Raw genomic sequence first — 23,168 nt, 5'->3', positions numbered from 1 at the left:
AAAATAGAAATAGACCTGCTGAGGCTCCATCCAGCATAGACTTAAAAATAGCTATATTTACTACATCAAAATAATAAAAAGACTGAGATTTTGGAAGAGAACTGAAAACCTAAAAATGAGCCCCCCAAAATTTATATCTGAAAAATACAATAATTAAAATTAAGAATTCAATGGAAAAGATTAATAACAAATTAGACAAAGCTAAAAAGAGATTTAGTGAACTGGAAAATGGAGCAGAAGAAAATATCCAGAATGTAGAGAGAGAAAAGTGTGGAAAATACAGAACAGAGGATAAGAGACATGGAGCTTACAGTGAGAAGGTCCACAATACATACAATTGGAGCCCCAACAGGAAAGAGGGAAAGAAAATGGGGCAGAAGCCATATTTGAAGAGACAATGGCTAAGAATTTTTCAAAATTTATGAAAGACATTGAGCCCCATATTCAAGGAATAAAGAACAATGAGAAGAATAAGTATGCAAACAAGCATAAATAAATGTTGACTGTATAAAATAGCAATAATTTATTGTGGAGTTTTCAATAAATATGAAATTAAAATACAATAATACCATATAAGTTAGGAGAAGGACAAATAGAGTTTCAAGGTTCTATGGCTCTTACATTGTCTGGTAAGAGGGTAAAAATACCAAATAATATTATATTAGAATTTGGCAAGTTAATACTATAATCTCTGCAGTAAAAGAATAATAAAAGAATGTATAACTAATAGAAGGAGGAAATTGGAATATTGACAATAATAAAGTCAACCCAAAAGATGACAGGAAATGAGAGAAAACAGACCATAGAGCAGGAGAAACAAATAGAAAGCAAATATTATGATGGTAGATATAACCCGAAACATATCAATAATTATATTCAATGTAAGTGAAGTAAATGTTCTAATTAAAATACAAAAATTATCAAACTGGATAAGAAAACAAAATTCAATTACAAGAAGCACATCAAGATATAAGGATACAGAAAAGTTGAGAGTAAGAGGAGGAACACAGTATACTATGCAAATATTTTAAAAGAATCATTCTAGCTGTCATGAGGGTAATATATAAGAACTGTGGACAAGAAAGGCAACTTGACAGGAGCATGAGATTTATTTCAAGTGGGAAATAGCAGAGGTCAAGGTATTGCAATAGCTCAGATGTGCTATGAGGTGCACTTAGGTGTACTAAAGCACTAAAGACTACAAATATAAAAGGAAAGAATGTATTCCTAAGAATGCTGGGTGCAAGAATTAATATCTCCCCTACTATATTTCTCCCTTTGTTACCTATATGCTATTATTAAGGTCAAACTAAGGACAAAAGAGTTCTGGCAAAAGGACACAACAAAGGGGCCCCAGAGGATGTGAGAACCCCTAGGTTAGAGGCCACCCCACTTCACTTTACTGTTCAAATTTGCCATAGACTGCATTCATTGTAGTGCTGCTATTGCCAGGCACTCTAAACAGTCAAATTTTAACCCAAAGATACTGTTTCTGAAAGACCTGAAATTTTTCAGCTTCAGCAATACTGGCTGAAGATCAAGATCAAGGTCTTTGAAATAGCAGGACTATTCTTTAATACCCATTGTTCCTAATCTCAGCAACATGAATATTAATATCCATGGTGAATGTTTAGCTCTCAATGGCCAGCACAGAATGGAGAATATATTGTCATTAATAAGATAGTCATCAGTTGGTAGAAGAGTGAGGGGCATAAGGAAATTCTTTATAAATTCTATTTATTTTCTGGCCACACTAATAGGAACGTCAAATTGGCTAGTTGATGACATCTTTATTCACTCATTTGTTACATAATCTAGAAGGAATCATATGTGACACATGCATAGATGTTTTAAGCATTATTTTGTAGTGAATGCCGCTCACTTATCCTTCCATTCTGAACACCAGCATCTTGGCTAAAAAGTTATTTAGAGTCAGTTAGTTCAGATGCCTCTCAACTAAACAACATATAAAGGAATTGTTGAGTTAGGACTTGAGAAAGATCTAAGAGCTGAGAAGAGAACCCAAATTGTGAAATGAACTAGGCTCAGCCAACTTAAATATAAATGTACATTAGGGAAATCATAATAAAAATATACCCTGCAAGAGTTTTGGTGAAATACCCAATATATCTCATTAATTATTTCAATTAGAGAATTCTTGTTTAACAAATAACGGAAAACCCTGATTTAAACTGGCTTGGGAGCTCCCCTCTCCTTGATGGGGTGCTGCCCGATTCATGAATCGATTAATAAAGCCAATCACATCTTCAATAAATAAATAAACTGGCTTAAACATAAGGAAACATTATTTCACATGAATGGAAGTCCAGAAGTAGGGGAGGATTCAAGATTGGTCGATGAATAATTCAACAATGTCATCAAATCCTGAAGTTCTTTCCATTCACCCATTCTGTCAATTTCAGCAGACTTTTCCTCATTGGGTCACAAGCCCCTTTTCTAAGCCAGTTACCGGCAAGGTGAATGGAATCACCACAGTTAGCCTGGATTGATCATCTGGTGTGTGGGAAGGATAGTGAGAAGTCCCTTGTAATGAACACTGGGCCAGGGCCCTACAGACCGAGGAAGCGGTTTCTCACCTTGTCTTGTCCACGTCTTATGCTTCTTCTGCCCCTTGACTCTGTCACTCCTACTCCTCTGTCCACTCCAAACGGGCCCATGCTTGAGCGTTTTCTTTCTGATGTGATGTCTGTACAACATTCTCATTCTTTTCGTTTCTTCGTCTGCAATTATTAAAAATACAGATTTTACAACCAACTGGTGGTTGCCAAGGGGGAGGATGGGGGAAACAGAGCAAGGGGATTAAGAGTACAGTTACTGTGATGAGCACTGGGCAATGTATAGAATTGTTAAATCATTATATTGTGCACCTGAAATTAATATAACACTGTAGGTTATTTATTACTTCAATAAAAAAATGAAGTTTTGTGAGAGGATCTTCATCAATCTGATGTCTGTACCTTGTTGCTTCTGTTCCTGTAAGCTCTTAAGATTCGCGCAGAACTGTACCTCAAGGAGGGGGAGCTCTTTGACCTTTTCTTTAAAAGCGGGCCGAAACCATCTGCCTTTATTTATTTATTTATTTATTTATTTATTTTTAAAGATTTTGTTTATTTATTTGAGAGAGAGCATGAGCACAAGCAGAGGGAGGGGCAGAGACAGAGGGAGAAGCAGGCTTCCCGCCGAGCAGGGAGCCCGATGCAGGACTCGATCCCAGGACCCTGGGATCATGACCTGAGCTGAAGGCAGACGCTCAACGACTGAGCCACCCAGGCGTCTCAAACCATCTGCCTTTAAAAATAAAATTCTCTTTGCCTTACTGTGGAAGAAAGGATAGGTGCCTTCTCAAGGATATTTCGTTATCCCCCAAAATATGTCCCCTATGTTTATTATTATTATTATTAGTTTAGTATACCACTTGCAAATGTACTCTTTGGCCTCAGTAAGTACAGCTACAACTAACCAGTGGCTGCCTCATTGAGGTTTTGTTGTTTAACTGTTTTACATCCACTTACGTGTGGATTTTAAAGACAAAGTGGTTATATTTCCAATTGTCTCAATAAATTATAATTATGTAAGATTATCCAATTATATGACTTGAAGGCAGGTAGGCCAAATTATAATTATTTTTCATCTAATTGTGAATAAAGTTTGCCTAGAAATAAAAAATAATCATTTTTGGGATGCCTGGGTGGCTCATTCAGTTAAGCGTCTGTCTTTGGTTCAGGTCATGGTCCCAGGGTCCTGGGATCGAGTCCCTTGTTGGGCTCCTTGCTCAGCAGGGAGCCTGCTTCTCCCTCTGCCTGCCACTCCCTCTGCTTGTGTGTGCTCTCTCTCTCTCTGACAAATAAATAAATAAAATATTTTTAAAAAAATAATCATTTTTATTACTTAATAAATAATAAAATAATTTTTATCTAAGCAAATAAACTGAAACTGGACAGTTTTCTCATATTTTGTATTTTACTTTATATATGATGCTACACCTATAAGAAATTAGTTAATGAGAATTTTTTCTCATGTTATTAACATAGAATATAATGCCTCTCAACCTCCTCAAGGAAACAGATTTCCCCTAGAATGCTGCATAGTGTGAATTTAGGTCTGAAGACAGGCAGAAAAGCTTCTAAATTCAGAATAGGTCAGGAGAGTTTCTTTTTTATTGTCCCTTTCCACTTCTACTGTCTGTAGTCATTATTCTTTTTCCATTGTCCCCTTCTGGAAAGCAGAAAAAACACTGCTTCCCCGTAGGCCCTCAGGGAGACTAGGTTTAATTAAAGTCTGAAAAGCACATTTGAAAACGAGGACTATTAAGCCAGAAATAATTTGTGAAGTGTTTGACCCCAATCTGCATATTACCAGTAGTTGAAAGAGAGAAGAAAAAAGTAGAATAAGAAAAAGAAAGAAATCAGGGAACTATTAAACCTAATGGTCAGTTACCAACAGCAGTCACGGGTGGGGGTCCCTGGGCACCACTTGGTGGAAAGGGATGTGAGGCCCCTTTGGCCATTCATTAGCTGCTGTTCTGGAAAATCCAAATTAAACATTCTTATAGATGCTGTGATGGAAAAAGTATGTGGTCATCACATGTAATTGAGTGAGTCCTGCATAGACTGCAGTAAAATCGTCACGAACAAAAAGCTTTTGGACTCATGTCATGTGCATGCGCGAGCCAGCATTCCACCACTCAGCCACTTGAGGCAGACTAGTGAGGCAGTCATTTTGCGTCATGGGCCGCGTTTCTGGAAGGGTCTACGTCTTCTTGTCCTCCTCCATCTGAGATGCTACAAGCTATTTCTTGGAAATTTGTATCTTGTGCTGTTGTCTATTTTTGTTTTCTCTTTGATTTTCTAATTGTTTTCCACTCTGCACAGAAGTTAAGCCTCAGAATTAATTTATCAAGCATAATATCCATTAGTGGGATTACCACTTGAGAACTGCCCAATTTTTCAGGATATTCATCAATCTGTTAATTGAAGAGTTGGCAACCATTGTACCTGAAGTCACTGTAGTATTGAACCCAAGGAAGATACCATTATCAGATGAAATTTTCGAACCACAGAGGTTGATATTCAGTGTTACTTTCATGTTAGTCATTGGTAGACAGTGCATACTGAAGGGTCCTGGAAACTTGGTTTATGGGTCCTTTTTTGGACTTGACCTTTTTTTTTTAAAGATTTTAAAAATTTATTTATTTTAGAGACACAGAGAGAGAGAGAGAGAGAGTGGGGGAAGAGCAGAGGGAGAGGGACAAACAGACTCCTCACTGAGCGCGAGCCCAACGCGGGGCTCGATCCCATGACCCTGAGATCATGACCTGAGCCAAAATCAAGAGTCAGATGCTTAAGTGACTGAGCCATCCAGGCACCCCTGGGTTTGACCTTATTTTAAGAATAGTCACAACCTGTAGTTGGCAACTTTTCATTGGCAATATATCCTTGTCTGTTTTCCAGGACTTTGTTACCATGAGATTTAAACAAGCACATATGTTTAAATTAAGAAAGATAATAATAAGCAAGAAAGTAATTAGAAGAAAAGGGCAATCATGGGTTAATACACAGTTTAGAAGAAATTATCTAAAATAGAGATTGACCTGTGCTCTAATTGTTTCTGAAGTGTCCTAAAGTTGAAGCTGAAACTAAAGCGAAGTTTAGAAGTCCTTTGCTCTACTAAATATCTTCTACTTTACCCCTCTTTAAAGCCAAGGGAATAAGCGTTTTCAAAACTTAACCTGAGGGTTTTTACTTTTCTGTTTCACATTAAAATGTTCTCATCTCTCACTTTACTATTGATACCTAAAAAACTGATACAGCTCGCATGAAAGAACCCTTCATGAATTATTTACCCTATGAGGAAAGAGAATATTCCTCGTCTACACAGATGTATACCTTATAGTTACTGATTTAGTACCATATGCCTTAGGGACGGTCATAAAGTGTCAGCAAATGTCAACAAAATATCAATGGTAAGGATAATAAATGACAAAATGCTGTTGAATTTGTTTAAGATTCTGGATGGTCTATCTGAATTCACCATAGAATGATGGTTAGAAGGAAGATGATATTATCCCTCCTCTCTAAATCTGCAAAAGAAATCTTATAAGAGGATTTATAAAGTTTGAAATCTTGTGAGCATTTTAAGCAATCAAGAGCAATTAACACTATTCCCATATTACTATTTACTTCCCATATACACCAGAGACCAAAAGTCTCTAAGAGGCTAGATAAGAACCAAAAAAGTAGCACAGGGCACAAATGTCACCAAAGGTAGGTTAGTGAGTCTCATAAAAACGCAATTTTGATTTCTGTCCAAGGAACCCTTCTAACTATGACTGTGAATTTGAAAATAATTGTGAAGTCAACAGAGGAGTCTGAATTGTCCAAGTTAATTAGCTGAATTTTCTCTGGTTTAACCCTTATTTTTTAGGTTAGAGCATGTTTATCTTTACATCCTAATGAAGTCTCTCTAATAAAATAACTGGCTCTAATAAATTACTTACAAAATCGAAGACTTTATTCTAAAAAATGACAAGTAAATGGTTACTGGGTTTTCCCCACTTAAATTGTGCCACACAAAAGGAAAAAGGGTATCTCCCTGGTTTACAAAATAAATTGTTCCCCATTCCCCAGGGAAAAAACGAAGCTGGAAATACGCAGCGTCAGGAGCAGCGAGAATCAGTGTGTAACTAAGACACAAAAATTCTGGCTTGTGTTTCCACTTGCAACACTGACTTATCTCACAAGATCCTTACCCTGCCGATCTCCCTGTCTCAGGCAAATGCGGTTCTTTCTACTTGTTCCCATATAGTGGCATAAGCTTAAGGCCTGGAAGTGCCAAACAGGAACCATGGCAACCTCGAGCGATGACAAGATTAACACATCTTGAACAAAAATGGAACTCCTCCTTTCGGCTTTTAGCCCCTAGAGGAAATATTTACATTTTGGATTTCGATCCTATGAATGCAAATATTGTCTAGTTATTTACAGGGTGTAACACATTTCATTTCCATTGTTATCTCAACCAAAATAGGTTGGTGAATAGGAAAACAAACAGTTGCAGGGAGGTTGGCAAGAGAGCCATAGATTTCAGGAAAGATGAGAACAGCCTGGCCCAAGCTTCGAGTTTGTCTAGAAGAGGAATAAGACAGGAGGTTGGAAAAGCAGATGGGAGGGATTACAGAGAGACTAGAATGTCAGCCTGATCAAACGTGTATACAACACTGAGGATGCATCAGGCATAATGCCTAGACTTGACATGGGTTCTTTTCTTCACTCTTCACAACCAGGACTGTGGATCAGTCGGTTTGCACCGTTACCATGAGAACTATTACTATCCCCTTTTCACGGAGTTTGGGGAACTTAGATAACTTGCCCAAGGTTACATAGCTGGGAAGTGGCCAAGCTGCTATTAGAATCCAGGTCACTCTGACTCCATCAGGTGAGCTCTTGGACTGCCAAGAGTTTGGGTTTTATCCGACAAGTTTGGGAGTTAAAAAAAAAAAATTGTCGAAATTATGTACGCAAGAAGGATCAAACAGTTCTGCAAAACTTACCTCGAAAAACAACTATCTTCTCTCCATGTCCCCACCATTATTTTTTTTTCCTCCCAGAGACAATTTTAACTCTGATTGTTTTCTTTTTAAATTCATCTCCAGGGTGAATTTAACAGACTGGGTGGCTCAGTCTGTTAAGCGTCTGCCTTCGGCCCAGGTCGTGATCTCAGGGTCCTGGGACTGAGTCTGGCATCAGGCTCAGCTGGGAGCCTGCTTCTCCCTCTCTCTCTGCTACTCCCCCAGCTTGTGTTCTCTCTCTGTCAGATAAATGAAGAAAAAAAAAAAAGAAAGAAAAAGAAAAAAATGAATAAAATCTTAAAAAAAATAAATTCACCTCTAAATCTTTAAATAACATTACTGGACTGCAACTGAAGTAACTACTTTTTCTTGATTTTTTAGTATTACATATTATCTATTTTTATTATGCAAGACAAGGTTTTAGCTGTCTTCCTCCACTTGCCTGCCTGCATCACAAACATACATCCTCCGTGCGAACATGTGATTTTGTTAAGCCATATATTTACATTGTTTTCACTAGGTAAATACTATTTATAATTGAACCAAGTGGTACTAACTGACATTATTACTTTTCCTTTCTTCAATAACCTTTTGCTTTTCCTGGATCTAATATATATATTTTTAATTGTTTAGTTTTGTGCCCCCAAACAGTCCTCAAGGGGTGTAACTCTCTTCTTAATATGTTCAAATATGCTAGGTGCGATAATCAATTTCATGCTCTTGGAGACATCTGTTCCAGGATCCTCTGACCTTACTAGTTTGGACTGACTACTCTCTCCGTCCAAATGTATCCTGGGATCTCCCATCATCCTGCTAAGTATTCCCTTTGCCTGTCTCTCTCTCTCTCTTTTTTAAGATTTTATTTATTTGTCAGAGTGAGAGAGTGAGAGAGCGAGCACAAGCAGGGGAGTGGCAGGCAGAGGGAGAAACAGGCTCCCCACTGAGCAAGGAGCCCTGTGTGGGACTCGTCCCAGGACCCTGGGATCATGACCTGAGCCGAAGACAGACACTTAACCGACTGAGCCACCCAGGTGTCCCCGCCTGTCTCTTTTGTTAGAGTCCTAAATTCCTAAGTCTCCTGTCCTCCTCTTCCTTTGTTTACTCCTTTTCTTGGAGGAGTACATCCTTCACAACTTGTTGAGAAAAAGTGGTTGGGAAGTGAACTTTAGAAAACTTTTATTTATAAAAACATCATTTTCTACCCTTACATTTGCTAGGTTTGGTTGGAAGTAGAATTCTGGGTAAAAATATCATGTGTCCCCAGAGTTTTGAAGGCATTGTTTTATTGTCCTCAGCTAATGCCGTCAAGAAGCCTGAAGTCAGTCTGATTCTTGATCATTTGTATGTAATCTATCCCTCCTACTCACCCAAAGCTTTACTCTTTTATCTTTGATTCCTTAAATTTCACAATGAAATGACTCGGTGTGGATAGATACTCATCTGCTGGGCTGGGAACTTGGTAAACGTTTTCAATCTGGAAACTCATAACCTTTAATGCTCAGAAATGTTTTGAATTATTTCTTCGATAATTTCCCCTCTTCCATGTTCTGTTTTCTTTCTGGAAATCTTATTTAAAGATTTGATCCTCCTAAAATGACCTCTTTTTTCCCCCCACTTGTCAATTTTCCATCTCTTGTCATTTTGTTTTACTTTCTTAGAGATTGCTTCAACTTCATCTTGTAACCCTCTTACTGAATTTTCAATTTGTGTTATAATTTTGATAATTTCAAGGAGCTCCTTTTTGTCCTCTGAAGACTTTTTTCCTCCTTAATAGTTTTTCTTGTTTCATGGTCAAATTATCATCTCTTATCTCCCTGAGAATCTTAATGATAGTTTTTTGTTGTTGTTGTTTTCTTCCCCCTAAACTGTTTTTGTTTCATCTAAAGGACTTTGCTCAGATGTCTATTGATTCTTGATTAACTCTTCTTTCTTTAGCATGGAGCATTTAGACAATCTTTTTATTTTTATTTTATTACAATTTTTCTTAAGTAATCTCTCCACCCAACATGGGGCTCAAACTCACAACCCTGAGATCAAGAGTCACCTGCTCTACTGACTGAGTGAGCCAGGAGCCCCTTAGCATAGAGCATTTAAAAAGCTGACTAGGTCTGTGTCACGAGTGGGCCTTCTTGATGATGGGCTTTGGTATTGGGGCGATTTGGTTGAGCAGTTTCACTGGGGAGTGCAAGGGCTAAATTTTATGTGTCACCTTGGCTAGGCTTGGCTTTGCCCAGTTGTTCGGTCAAATACTACTCTAGACATTGTTATGAAGTCATTTTGTAGATGTGATTGCCATCTACCATCAGTTGACTTTACAGGAGATTATCCTCAATAATGTGGGTGGACTTCATCTAATAGGTAGAAGGCCTGAAGAACAAAAAGCTTCCCAGAGAAAAGTAATTCTGCAAACAAAGAAATCCTGCCTCAGTTTCCAACCTATTGGCTTGTCCTACAGATTTCAGAACCAAGACCACAGCATCAACTCTTGCCTGAGTGGCCAGCCTACTGGTCTGCCCTGTGGATTTAGCGTTTTCTGGCCCCCTGCAATTGCATGAGCCAATTCCTTAAAATAAATCTCTTAATATAAATATACATAGATCCTATTGATTCTGTTTCTATGGAGATCCCTGACTGGCACAAGGAGCCTCTGTTGTCTGTGTATTTAGGCTTTGCCTTTTGGGCTAATCAGATTTCTTTAAAAAGACTCTTATGGTCTCTTGACTAAAATGGCAGCCTGACTACCAGTGGGATGAGAAGCCACAGGATTTTTCTTAATCCTCTGATTTCATTGTAGTACCCCAAACTTAAACCGTGCCTGGTAACTCCCAAATCAGAAACTCTGATTTATCTTCTCCCTAGAATAAAAACCCTTTCCTGAAAAATTATGACCTTCATACAGAGGAAGAGAAGGCATTACCACCTGAATCTCTGAGTCCATTCATTTCCCATGTTAACTTAGAAGTTCTTGAATATATATTCTAAATGGTAAATTAATAAAAAGATTTGATGAGTTTTGGCAGAATTCCTGTTCTATTTTGGCTGCTCTAAGAAAATAGCACCCATTTCCCTCATTCTCAACACTCACTGTCACAAAAATAGAACCCATCAATTGCCCCCCAAAGCCTCTTCGTTACTTCTCATAAATTCATAGGGGCCTCTCAATCATTCTATCCCAAGCTCAACAATGCATGGATTCTTCTTTCTTCCCTTTTATCAACTGTTCAACAAATTCCTTCCTTTCCCTTTTTTAAAAGTTTGACTTTTTCTTTTCATTCTCTTTGCCACAATCATATTTTAGAACTTTGATTTTTTTCCCTTTTGGAGTCTTGTGTGCTCTCCTGATTCCATGACTTACATTTCTGACCCTCTAGTTTTTCCTGCATTTTACAGATGATATTGGCTTCTCAAAATAATTGTTTTTTTTTTTTAAGATTTTATTTATTTATTTGACAGAGAGAGACACAGCGCGAGAAGGAACACAAGCAGGGGGAGTGGGAGAGGAAGAAGCAGGCTTCCTGCCGAGCAGGGACCCCGATGTGGGGCTTGATCCCAGGACCCTAGGATCATGACCTGAGCCAAAGGCAGACACTTAATGACTGAGCCACCCAGGCGCCCCCTCAAAATAATGTTTTTGCCATGCTGCTCTCCTTTGCAAATACTTTTGTGTTAGCTTCTATTTTAAGACGATGAACTGAGCACACATTTATTTCAATTTCTTTCCCAAGCCCCTTGAAGATAACAGAAAAGGTTAAAAATAAATAAATGTAAAATAGGCACACATCCGTGAGGACAAACATCATCAACATTTTGAAAACTGTAAAGCAGATGGATGAGTGATAACTGCATTACTAGACTTGTGAAAAGCTAATCCCAAACCAGCAGTGAAAGAAATCTGGAAGTGACCTGATTTATACCATACTATCTCTGAAATGCTTAGGAATTGGACTCACAGGAACTTTGGACATTGACGGTCAACATGCAGCTGAAAACCAGTGGTTGCTTGAAAGCCTGCCTAAGAATCCACCAGAGACTCGGATTCCATCCTCTGCTGCTGAGTTTTCCCTCTCTTTTCAACACACCAGCAGCAAAAGGTACTGTACTCTTGTCAGAGATTGGCAAGGGTTTTAGGAATATCAGGAAGATACTTTGCTTTGAGAGAATCGGTCATAGGGCAGAGCTGGACCTACAACGAGTACAATTGGGAAGAGAAGTCCTATAGCTATAGAACAAAGAATAGTAGTGGCTTAGCCTTCCTGCAGGCAAGAGCTGGTTCCAAGGCTCACGGTCAGGCAAGTGGAGGGATAAGAATAACTGACCGAGGAGCCACACAGAGTCAGTTCTCAAGAGCCAGAACTCCAGCCTGTCATGGGTTCCACTTATCCCTGTAAGGACTTGAGCACCTGCCGTTGGTTGTAATGAAGCCCCACTGGAGCCACTCTCGGCTGTCTAGCAGGATTTCTGCAAGACGCTTCTTTGGCTTCCATTGCAGTCTTTTTGGCTCTTGCATCTACATCTGGCCTTGCTCCAGCGAATATGCCATCCTGGTCTGATATGCTTCACCTTCCCAGCTTCTGTCTTCAAAGCTTGTCAACTGCCCATTCTGAGGTAGCCCTGACTTACCTCCCTTCTCTTTGCGCCTCTTCACCAGTTTGGACGCATGCATATAGGAGTGTTAACAATACTGACTCCATCTTTGGCCTTCCGTCTTGTTCATCTCCACCCGATGACCTCCCTTGGGGCTACACGTTCTAGGCCCCTTGGAGATTAATGTACACCCTGACCAAAAGGAAGGCTTGCTCTGAGCTTCCCTCTGGCACACAGGTGGCGCTCACTACCTTTGACCTCACTACAGTGACCTCTGCACATCCCCTCAGTCTATGAAATCTGCGGATTAAGGTCCAGACTTTGAGGAGAATATCTGTATAGCACCTGGATTGTTGTCCACCTGATCCTTCCTGTTAGCAAGTTACCCTGAATAAAACTCTGTGTAAATGCTCTGGGGTAGCTTGTTTCTTTTTCTGTCTCAAAGTCTTCTCTGTCTGAAAGATACTTTACTGTCCCTCCTCCAACGTCTAACAATGTGCCACAACAGAAATCCACTTAGGTGAGGGGGAGTCAAGGAGGGACTCCCTGTTTTCAGCAAAGTGAGTAGTGTTTGAGGAGAACCTAAAAGCTGTCAACTAACCAAATGTGGTAGGAAAAAAGTGAGACAGATTTTAAGTATTACTAAGCAGTGTAAGCATTCAGGCAAAGTCTGACAACTATTTGTAGAGGGCTCTAATTAGATGGTTCTGCATTTATCATCTGGGGAAAGGATTGGAGAAAGCAGACAGAATGATCCAGAAAATCCCATATACATGAAAAAAAATCACCAAAATGTTAATGACAGTTACCTCAATGATGGGATTTTAGGTGATTTTTTGTTGTTGTTTTTTACTTTCTTCCCTATACTTTTATGTATTCTTTAAATTTTTTAAATAGGCAAATATTATGTATAATTAGGAAAACAAGCTGCTTCAATTGAGAGACAAAAAAATGATTTCTTAATAAGGAAAGAGAAAAAAAGGAATACAGGACTTGCAAGAGGCATGATGAGTAGTACTTTAAGGCATCAAAGATGCAAAAAAAAAAAAAGAAAGAAAGAAAATGGGGGTAAAGGTAAGATTGGATTGTACTGTATAGGCAATCAAATATCAGCAAAGAGAACTGATGGACTGAAAACTTTGGGAGATTGTCTGTCCCACTCAGGGCAGCCACTAGGCTATACAACATGTTTATGTTAACTAAAAAAAAAAAAAAAAAAAAAAAGAATTACTTCAGCCACTACTCGACCCCTTGGTCTGACACCTTTGTGCAATGCATGACCTCCACAACTGTACCAGATGGTCTTGGATCCAGTGAGGAAAACAGGAAGTCTGGTAAAAGGATGATAGAGATACAGAGAATTAGCTCAATATGATGATGATGTTCAAAGAATTAAAATGAAGTTCTGAGAAGCTAATGTTTAAAATGGCTTAGTCTAGGGACACCTGGGTGGCTCAGTCAGTTAAGTGTCTGCCTTGGGCTCAGCTCATGATCCCAGGGTCCTGGGATTGAGCCCCACATCAGGCTCCCTGTTTGGCAGGAAGCCTGCTTCTCCCTTTCCCTGCCTGCCGCTCCTCCTGCTTGTGCTCTCTCTCTCTCTGTCAGATAAATAAATAAAATCTTAAAAAAAAAAAAAAAAAGGCTTAGTCTTGGTGCACCTGGCTGGCTCAGTCAGTAAAGCATGTGTCTCTTGATCTCAGGGTTGTGAGTTTAAGCCCCACTTTGGGGGTGGAGCCTACTTAAAAAAAAATAATAACATGGTTTAGTCATATGGATGTGAGAAATCCCAAGGATGTTTCAGTTATCTTTTGTTGCATAACAAACCATCCTGAAAGTTAGAGGCATAAAACAACAAACATTTTATTGTGCTCGTGACTTGGTGGGTCAGGAATTTGAAGAGGGCACAGTGGGTATGGCTTGTTTCTGTTCCATGAAAGCTGGGGCCTCAGCTGGAATGGCATGAATTGTTGGAGACGGCTAGGATATCTCTATTGGGACCATATGTCTGGAACTTCCTTTCTTCTCATTGAGGCATCTGATGGGAACAGAAAGTCTAAGATGGCTCCTTCACTCAGGTCCTGTGCCTCAGCTGAGATGGCTGGGATAGTTGGCTGCTAGCCAGCATCACACTCTCTCTACACAAGTGGTTCGTGTAGTTGCAGTTCTTACATGGCTGCTGGTTTCCTCCATGGGGAGAGTCCCAAGAGAGAGCATGCCCACCAGTAGAAACAGAAGCTCTAAGACTTCTTATGAAAGTCTTGAACGTCACACGGTGCCAATTTTTTTTGTAGTTTTTATTATTAAAGTATAGTTGACATACAATGTTATAGTGGTTTCAGGCGTACAACACAGTGATTCAACAATTCTGTACATTACACAATGCTTACCACATAAATGTAGTTACCACCTGTCACCATACAATATTATTACAAAATTATTGACTGTATCCCCTATGATGCACTTTTCATCTTCATGACTTGTCTATTTTATAACTGGACTTTTGTACCTCTTAATCCCCTTCACCTATTTCACCCATCCACCATTCCTTCCCCTCTGGCAAACACCAGTTTGTTCTCTGTCCTTGTGAGTCTGTTTCTGAGCGGTACATTATAATGACCACCTCAAACATAGAATCTTATTAGATAAGAAGTTGCCTCATGAAGAAGGATTAGATGGTCTATCTGCATACAACATTGTGTACCTAAAATATTGTGATTTATAAGAAATAAATTTGGCCATTCTGATGACCAAAAAAATATTTCTCATATATATTTGGTCTTTGTTTATGGTTCCTGGCTCACAGCTCCTAAAACCCTTGGAATTTCCTGTGATAAGAGAGAGCCAGATGTCTTTTGTTATGCTAATGAAGTGACTTTTGGAAAGCCTTTAGGTAACCTAAGGATGGGGGCTGAGTGACCAAAGAACCAATCATGTGATTAGAGGGTCAGTCCCACCCCCAGCCCCACCTCTGGGGTGGGTGTAGAGTTGCTGGAGATTGAATCAGTCAATGGCCAATGATTTAACCAATCATACCTATGTAATGAGGCCTCCATAAAAGCCCAAAGGATGAAATTTGGAGAGCTTCCAGGTTGGTGAACACATGGAGATCTGGGGAGAATGGAGAGGGCATGGAACCCCCACATCCCTTCCCACATACTTCGCCCTCTGCATCTCTTCCATCTGGCTGTTCCTGAGTCATATCCTTTTATAATAAACTGATCATCTAGTAGGTAAAATGTTTCTTTGTGTTTTGTGAACTGCTCTAGCAAATTAACCAAACCTAAGGAAAGGGCATGGGAACCATTGTCAGTCTGACTGTCAGGTTCTCTGACAATCTGGGCTTTGACTAGCATCTGAAGTGGGTGGGGGTGTGGGGAGGCAGTCTCGTAGGACTGAGCCCTTAACCGGTGGACTCTGATGCTGTCTCCAAGTAGATGGTGTTAAGAATTGAGTTGAATTGAGTTGAATTCTCAAACACCCTGCTGGTGTCTGAAAAGTGCCTGGTGGTGTGTTGGAAAGACCCTCTCCCCCCACCCCACCCCCCATGCTGGGATTGGGTCTAGGAACCCAAGTAGTACCATAATGCGCTGTATAAATTAGGATTGCTTTTAGCTGCAAATAACAGAATACCTAGTTAAAAGTGGCTCAAATGAATGGGTGTTTCTTTTTTTCTATGTAGGAAGTCTGGTGGTAGTTCAGAGCTTGGCTCAGCAGCTCAACAACGACAAAGCGTCTGTGGTTTTCTTGGTTCTTCACTTATACTTATTTCCTCACGGTTGCAAGATGCCTGTGGCCCCTCCAGATATCACATCCACATTCAAAACAAGTAGGAGGGGAAAGGGGCAAGTGGTAGAGTCAAGTCAATTTCCTTTTCTCAGGAAGGAAAAAGAAGGAAGGAAGGAAAAATTCCACTCTCCTCAGAGTTCCACTTAGGTCTCATTGGCCAAATCTGGAGTACATGGCCATATAGCTGAGAGAGAGGATGGGAAAGCTGAAATAACATTGTCATGTGTGTGTGGAAAAATCTTGATCCGTTGCCCTGGCTAGGGACATGATCGTCCTGAATAAAACGAATTCTGTCAGCAAAGAAGAAGAGAAGAGGTTGGGTAAGCAACCAAGACTTTACTTTATCCTCTGCAGTGGCAGAATTGGTCGCATTCCTAACCTGTCCAATGGCAGAGGAAGGAGTTTTAAGGTCTGCATTGTTCCTCAGAGTCATCCCATTAATAAACAATTATGGAGCAGAACTATTTTCCTGCATGGCGCTGGGCACTAGATTCTGGGAGAAACTGTCAATTCAGCAGAACTGAAATAGTCCGTGTAGACAGTGCCTGGCAAATTGCAAATATTTGTTTCATAATGAGTGAACAAAGCAACTCTGATGCTATAATTATATAAAGCAATGCAAAAACATCATAGTATGGACTGAATATTTTCCCCCTTTTTCTTTTAAGAACTAACTCTACATTCTCTATCACAGTCTATCATTTGCCAGAATCTAGAGCAGCAGTGTCCAGCAGAACTTTCTGCAAAGACAAAAATGTCTTATATTTTGCACTGTCCAATATGGTAGCCACTAACCACATGCGGCTATTGGGCACATGAAATGTGGCAAGTGCAATTGAGAAAGTGTATTTTAAACTTAATTTTTAATTAATAAGATTTAAATTTAAGTAGCCACATGTGGCTAGTGGCTACTTGCTACTGAATCAGACAGTGCAGTTTAAATGGCTTGAGTGTTATTAGTTCTGCAAATAGAATAAGTAATATTAGTAAGAATAAGAATCTGATGTGAATCCATTTCCTTCACTTTCATTGTTATTGGGGCAATCTGAGATCACCTTACATCTTTCCTCTAATAATCTCAACATACATGCATGACTGCTTTTCAAATGAAATTATTTTATCAAATTTTTCAAGCTTAGAATTTATTACTTACAGATGACAAAAGTAGGTAACTAAGACCTGGTAAGAAACATGAATCTGGCTTATGCATTTTTTACTTATATGAAATTGTAATTGTTTTTATATGATTATATCAGATTCCAGTACAGCTGTTAGTCCTTGTGTGGGAAAGATTATTTTCCATTTGCACTAACCATATACACCAATTCTCCATCAACATTGCTAAGTTCCTCCTGCATAATGCTTTCTCTCACCCTCTACATTTGGTACTTAACTACTTATTACTGTGTAAAATTTATTGAATAGCTGTTTGCATTGCCATCTAAATATTGTTTGTTTGTTTGTTTTCCCTTCTAAATGTAGGGCTACCTCATCTCCCCAGTTTTTGATCCTAAGCTTCCTGTGGGCAAGATACATTTCAGATTTTGATGGAAAAAAACTGGACCTGGAGTCAGGTTATGGAAATTTGGATAATCTTTTCTGAGCCTCAGATTTTTTTCATCTATGAAATAGGAATAATAAGTACTGATTTCACGGAGTTCTTGTGGGCATCAAATAGTGCATGTGAAGTTCTTAGTGAATGCCAAAGCACTACATTACCCCTACATACTCTATTTCTTTGTGTCCTTCACAGCCAAACCACAGTATGAGCTAACTGAATATTCATTGAATGAATGATGAATAGATGTAGAAGACAGAAAAATTATAGTTTTTTTTTTAAAGATTTTATTTATTTATTTGAGAGAGAGAGAGCTCATGAGAGGGGGTAGGGTCAGAGGGAGAAGCAGACTCCCTGCCGAGCAGGGAGCCCGATGCGGGACTCGATCCCGGGACTCCAGGATCATGACCCGAGCCGAAGGCGGTCGCTTAACCAACCGAGCCACCCAGGCGCCCTAGAAAAATTATAGTTTTCAATGATATTTTTAAACCAGCAGATATCTGAGGTGGCCAGGGCCACTCATGTGCGTGGGTCCTGTGGTTTCTTTACCAATTTCATGGTCTCTATCACTGATGAGCTGATCACAAGCCTGGGTGATCTTCTAAAGGGTGTGTTGGGTAGATTACCCACAAGCTGCAGAAGACCCACCTTCCTTAAGTGGTTTAAGCAATAATAGGCTTATGACATCCATCACTATAACTCCATAGAGGGGGGCAGGCCCAGCTTAGCTTACCACAGTGGCACCGTGATGGCATCAAGGACCTGGGTGCTTTCCTTCTTTCCGTTCGGCAGCTTGGCACCCCCAGTGCATGGCCAGGGTCTTCTCCCCTGGCCCCCAGGTATTATAGCAGCTCCAGGTATCACATGCAGGTATCAAGATGTCCAGCAAAGGAAAGAAGTATGTCCTCTTATGCAACTTTTTATTTTTAACTAATGAGGAAAGGCTTCTCCCGACTTCCCACAGCAGACTTACCCTCGGGTAAGGACTGGGTCAAGGTGCCAATGCCTAAGCCAGTTACTGGCAGAGACTATTGTGCTCGCCTCTGATTGATGTTTCATGCCCCAGAGCTGCAGAGTAAGCACCAGAAGGGGTAGGGGGTGAGACTGACTATTGGGTAGGCAATGTAGTGTCTGCCACAGGAGTGAAACCCATTATTTTTTGCTAGCCATGCTGAAACTTGACCTTATACTGATGGGGCTCCGGGGGGACCTCAGACATGGGAAAGCAGCTCTTACCTTTATCCAGGCCTAGGTGTAACGGGCAGAGGAGAAGAGTTTGTACACCTTACCTCTTAGCTTCCATTGTGCTCCCTGGGAGGAAGGAGTCTTTGGCTTTAAGTCCACTTTCCAGCTTTTCTGGGTCTAGGCAAAGAAAAGATGAAATAGGGGGCATTGGGAATTACTGGAGAACAAAGGCACATTATCATCATCACCACCACCTTTGTTGTCATCATCATTGTTGCGACCACCATCCGGGGCCCCTCTGAGATTCCCACTTGTGGTGACACTATTCCATGCGGGGCAGAATCACCTGGGTCAACATGGCCTCAACCTTTGTTCTAAGGGTGCGCACATAACAGAGGACTTTTGCATGAAGGACCCACTCCGGTGGGCATTCAAGATGCTTTAGGGGTCTCGGCACACCTATAGGGCCACCCGTGAGTATTGCTAGTCCCACCCACATCCCACTCCATGACTGCGAGCCTTTCTATTCTCTCATACAGGTGAGGACGCATAGTGGCTCATGATACCAGAGCTGAAAGCTACTGCTTTGGGACTTACAACCCAAAAGAATTAATAATACAGATAAAAATTCTGGCAACATGCAGAGAGTAAGACTTATTATTTTTTTAAGTGAATAGAACCATTGAGCAGTTCTATTATGTGCTGGTCAGAAGCAGGTGCCTATGGGGAAGAAAGATGGGCAAACATAGGTACTTCTCGGAATATGAAAAATGTCACTTCTTCTCAAATAATTCCAGAAATGCCTATTTGTGAATATGTACTCCATGTTCTTAGACTGATTGATAATCTTTGGCATCAGTGACTAAGTCACTCCAAAAATTGCTGGCTGTGTGTTTATATTAAAATAAACAAAATTCATTTCCCTACCACCATTGTACTCTTCTTACTTCTTATTTAAGTACAAGTTAGCCAGGGGGTGGGAAGAAAAGATTTGTCGTATTTGCCTTATTAAAATGTCAGATTTATCCATTTAAAAATTATTTGCATAAGTATAGAATAACATTCACGGGTTTGGTGCAGTGCCCTTTGCACTATATGCAATTAATAAATCCTTAAAAAATTATAAATAATAAAATTAAAGCAAGTTTCTCAATGGGAGTCAGTCTGTGTTGATACAATAACTATATTTGATGTAACTGTTTTACAGGATTTTTTTCTAACGTGTCTTCACTCCCAGCTAAACCCACTGTACCACAAACAAAATGGGGAATATGAGTTCTGTAAAAATTGGAATTGAAACAGAAAATCTATGCAACATGGAGTAAAAACGTCATAAATAAATGATTTTTATTTAGCTTGGTTTTTTTTTCCGGTGCTGTGGGTCAAAGAAGAGGCTGTTACCAGGTAGAGACAGAAACCCTTCATTTGTGTTAATGGTAGAAGAGTGGAAAGTGGGAATTGCTTTTCTGCTCTTGAGACAGGCAGAGCATTCTCCCCATGGCCGCCCTCGCTGCTGTCACTCTGTGGTACATCCTACTTCTCAGTGCCCGGAGGGAGACATTAACCTTAAGGGTGGTGGTACGGCTTGTTGGTAATGTTGGTAATGTCTCTGAACTCTGATCTCTTACCTATCCTGTGACACCTGTTACAATGAGGGGGTACAACATGCCCCTCAGTGGCATAAAGATTATCTCAAGCTAAGAACACCTGAGCAAACAGCTGCCACAGAAAGAAACCTTGTCGGGGCATCTGGGTGGCTTAGTTGGTTACACATCCAACTCTTGATTTCGGCTCAGGTCATGATCTCAGGGTGGTGAGATCAAGTTCTGCGTTGGGCTCCTCGCTTAGCACGGAGTCTGCTGGAGATTCTCTCCTTCCCCTTCCTCTCCTCCCCTCTCGCTCTCTCTCTAAAAAAAAGACAGAGAAACCTTAACTTAAGCAGGACCTCCTGAAAAACACAGCTCGTAAGTTTCCTCTCCAGGAGATTCGCAGCCAGAAAGCAGTCTAACATTATCGCCTAGATGAGTAATTGCTTAACAAACTTTATCTGAAACTGTCATACCTTCCATCTGTTTTCCCCAGAAGCCCCTTCTCCCCACTCCCTTCTTTCCATTTAGTATCCTTATCCCCTGCTGGTTCTGGGAGCCATTTGACCTACAGGCTCCTGTGAATGTAAATAAACTTCTCCTCTTTTCTCCTGATAATCTGTACTCAGGTTAGAAGAAGAAAAGTTTTTCCTCCCAGCAGCAACATGACCTCACTTAACCCTTACAATAACCCTATTGTATTTCCATTTGCCAGGTGAGAAAACGGAGCCTCGGAGAGGTTCCAACACTTTTCCTAGGGTCACACAGCAGTTAAATGGCAGAGATGGGGTTTAAATGCTCATGACTTGAAAAAGGAAAAACCCTGCGAATTTTTCCAGTGTGCTAAGTACCCAATGATGGCGTCCTGGGATAGTCAGGTGATTGGTTCTAGGTCCCATTTTGCTTTGGATGTTTGCAGACATGAGGGCAGAGCTGCGGCACCCAGTTGGAGCCAGTTGGACCCAACACAACTTGGTGAGAGGTTTCGGAAGGAGCTCATCTGAAGTATAGGCACCGAGTGAGTGTTGTGTGTTGTGTACCTGTGGTCAGAGTGCAAAGTGAGAAGGAAGAGAGAAGACAGATGCCACATGTAAGTATGGTCATGCACCAGCTTCGAGGCCCGGAGCTCCCCCTGAGAAATTGTTCTTGAACCCACAGTTCGCAACCTTATTCTCACCATGACACCCAACGCAGATGAGGTGCTTAGGCACCAAACCCCGAGAAGAGGAGCCGTGAAGTGATTTCCTGTTCTTCCTGGCCCATTAGTAACCCCCTTCGTCCTCAGTCTCCCCCAGGGCAGCTCATTGGAATGGACAAGAGTGAGAAAGACATTACTTTAAGAATAACCATTAATGGGCTCACATGTATTTCATAATAATAATGGTTGCTACTAATACAACTAGAACTTTATTGGTAGTATTGTGTTGTGACACATATTCTGCCACTTACCCTGACACCCCAGGTTGTCTCAGCTAACTGGATTATAGAAAACCAGTAGTTTGGTCCACCAGGAAAGTGCTTATTTGCACTGGGACTGATCCAGTACTCTTAAAAAGAATGAGTAGTAGCCACGTAGTGTGGCCATCATGCCTCCTCTCCTCACTTTATCTGTGTTTCTCAGGTCTGATCTCTCCAGGCTTCTTTGAGCTCTTGCTCCTTCCCACCCTGGCGCGCAAAGATGAACACCAGCGTGGAGATGCACCACTGTGCATAGACCTCTTACCTGCTTTGCTGGTCTTGAATATGGAGGAAAAATTACAGCCCACAAAATGAAGTTACCGAGCTACCAACATATACCTGTGAAACAAAGATCAGATCTCAGTAATAAGGAGGGGAACTTGGGACCAAGTCTTAAATTGAGCAACGGCTTTCGTGGCCCTTGGGGCTGCCTCTGCAGAGGCAGTTAATCATCTGCCTGAACAATCCAATCAATATCCATGACCTTTCCTTCAGCTGTCTTTCTCCTGCCATTTCTCCTCTCCTCCTACAGTCAAAAGGAAGATAATGGGATCATTTCCTTTAGAAAATAAACATGAATATGAACCCAGTTCATAAACTATTTGTTATTAAAATGAAATCCCCTGGGGAAATTATGTTTAGATATCAAAATTATAAGGCTGATATTTGGCATTATTTATGGTTTATAGCATCTTCACATGTGTCTGTCGATCTGATCTATTATAGTTTCTATTACATTGTCTCATAGAGAATGCAGAATAAATTTCTTCTGGAAGAAGCAAAGTGTTCATTTGTGTATCCTGAATGTGCTGGTTTGGGAAGGGTAAGTTAGCTGATTAAATTTTCACAAGTCAGTTCACTGAGCAAAATATCTAGTATCCTCCAGAGCATATTAGAGTAGTATCGCTATTGACCTGTCCTGAAATTAAACTCAAAATACTCAAAACTTGGGTGATTTTCTAAAGTTCTTTGATATCCTTGAAAACCGAAATAGACTCTGTTAGATAGTTGTTTCTCAGACCCATCAAGAATTCATTATACCTGCAAAGAGGCCCACACTGTTGGCCTTCTCAAGTTTCTCTTCGAAGAAACAATAAACAATCCCTCCCTGAAGAGAGGTTAAGAATGAGTTTGCCTCTCAAGTTCAAAGGAGATGGGAAGTGTGAGGTGAGGTCAGGGAGCACCATGGCAAAGTCGGTGGCTGACCTTGAAACCCATCCAACAGATATGTGTCAATGTTGACTGCACTTAAAAGACAGAAATCCCAAGCCTACAGGTCCTCAAATTTCAGGGAAATTGAAGCGCCTTCCTTATTTGCCTTTAGCAATTCGCTGTTTTAATAGCAACATGAAACTTTCCTATGACTAAAATTTTCTTGGCCATGAACACCCATGGCTGAATGGATGATCCTCTGTTGAAACGG

The 23,168-nt window shown here is 40.4% G+C and overlaps 1 protein-coding gene and 2 long non-coding RNA genes across 3 annotated transcripts in view; 1 reads left to right on the top strand and 2 right to left on the bottom strand.

The window, feature by feature from the left end:
* Positions 1 to 15,173: 15,173 nt before the first annotated feature.
* Positions 15,174 to 22,627, top strand: LOC145720648 (uncharacterized). Its single transcript, XR_014143786.1, has 3 exons — positions 15,174 to 15,260; positions 21,207 to 21,377; positions 21,924 to 22,627. It is a non-coding gene; the product is annotated as an uncharacterized LOC145720648 (long non-coding RNA).
* On the bottom strand, positions 15,767 to 20,508 carry LOC145720650 (uncharacterized). Its single transcript, XR_014143789.1, has 3 exons — positions 20,409 to 20,508; positions 18,806 to 18,878; positions 15,767 to 16,248 (listed from the first exon to the last, which is right to left on the bottom strand). It is a non-coding gene; the product is annotated as an uncharacterized LOC145720650 (long non-coding RNA).
* The window catches only part of LOC115941930 (uncharacterized), a 205,740-nt gene continuing 204,579 nt past the window's right edge, over positions 22,008 to 23,168 (bottom strand). The window contains exon 7 of the transcript XR_014143774.1: positions 22,008 to 22,084. The gene's annotated coding sequence lies outside the window, so the exon portion shown is untranslated. The remainder of the gene's footprint in view (positions 22,085 to 23,168) is intronic.

Source organism: Leptonychotes weddellii, chromosome 3 (genome assembly GCF_054177405.1).
Source record: "Leptonychotes weddellii isolate Sample4059 chromosome 3, ASM5417740v2, whole genome shotgun sequence".
Lineage (NCBI taxonomy): Eukaryota > Metazoa > Chordata > Mammalia > Carnivora > Phocidae > Leptonychotes > Leptonychotes weddellii.
Note: the sequence above shows the minus strand (reverse complement) of the source record. Positions and strands in the feature narration are given on the sequence as shown.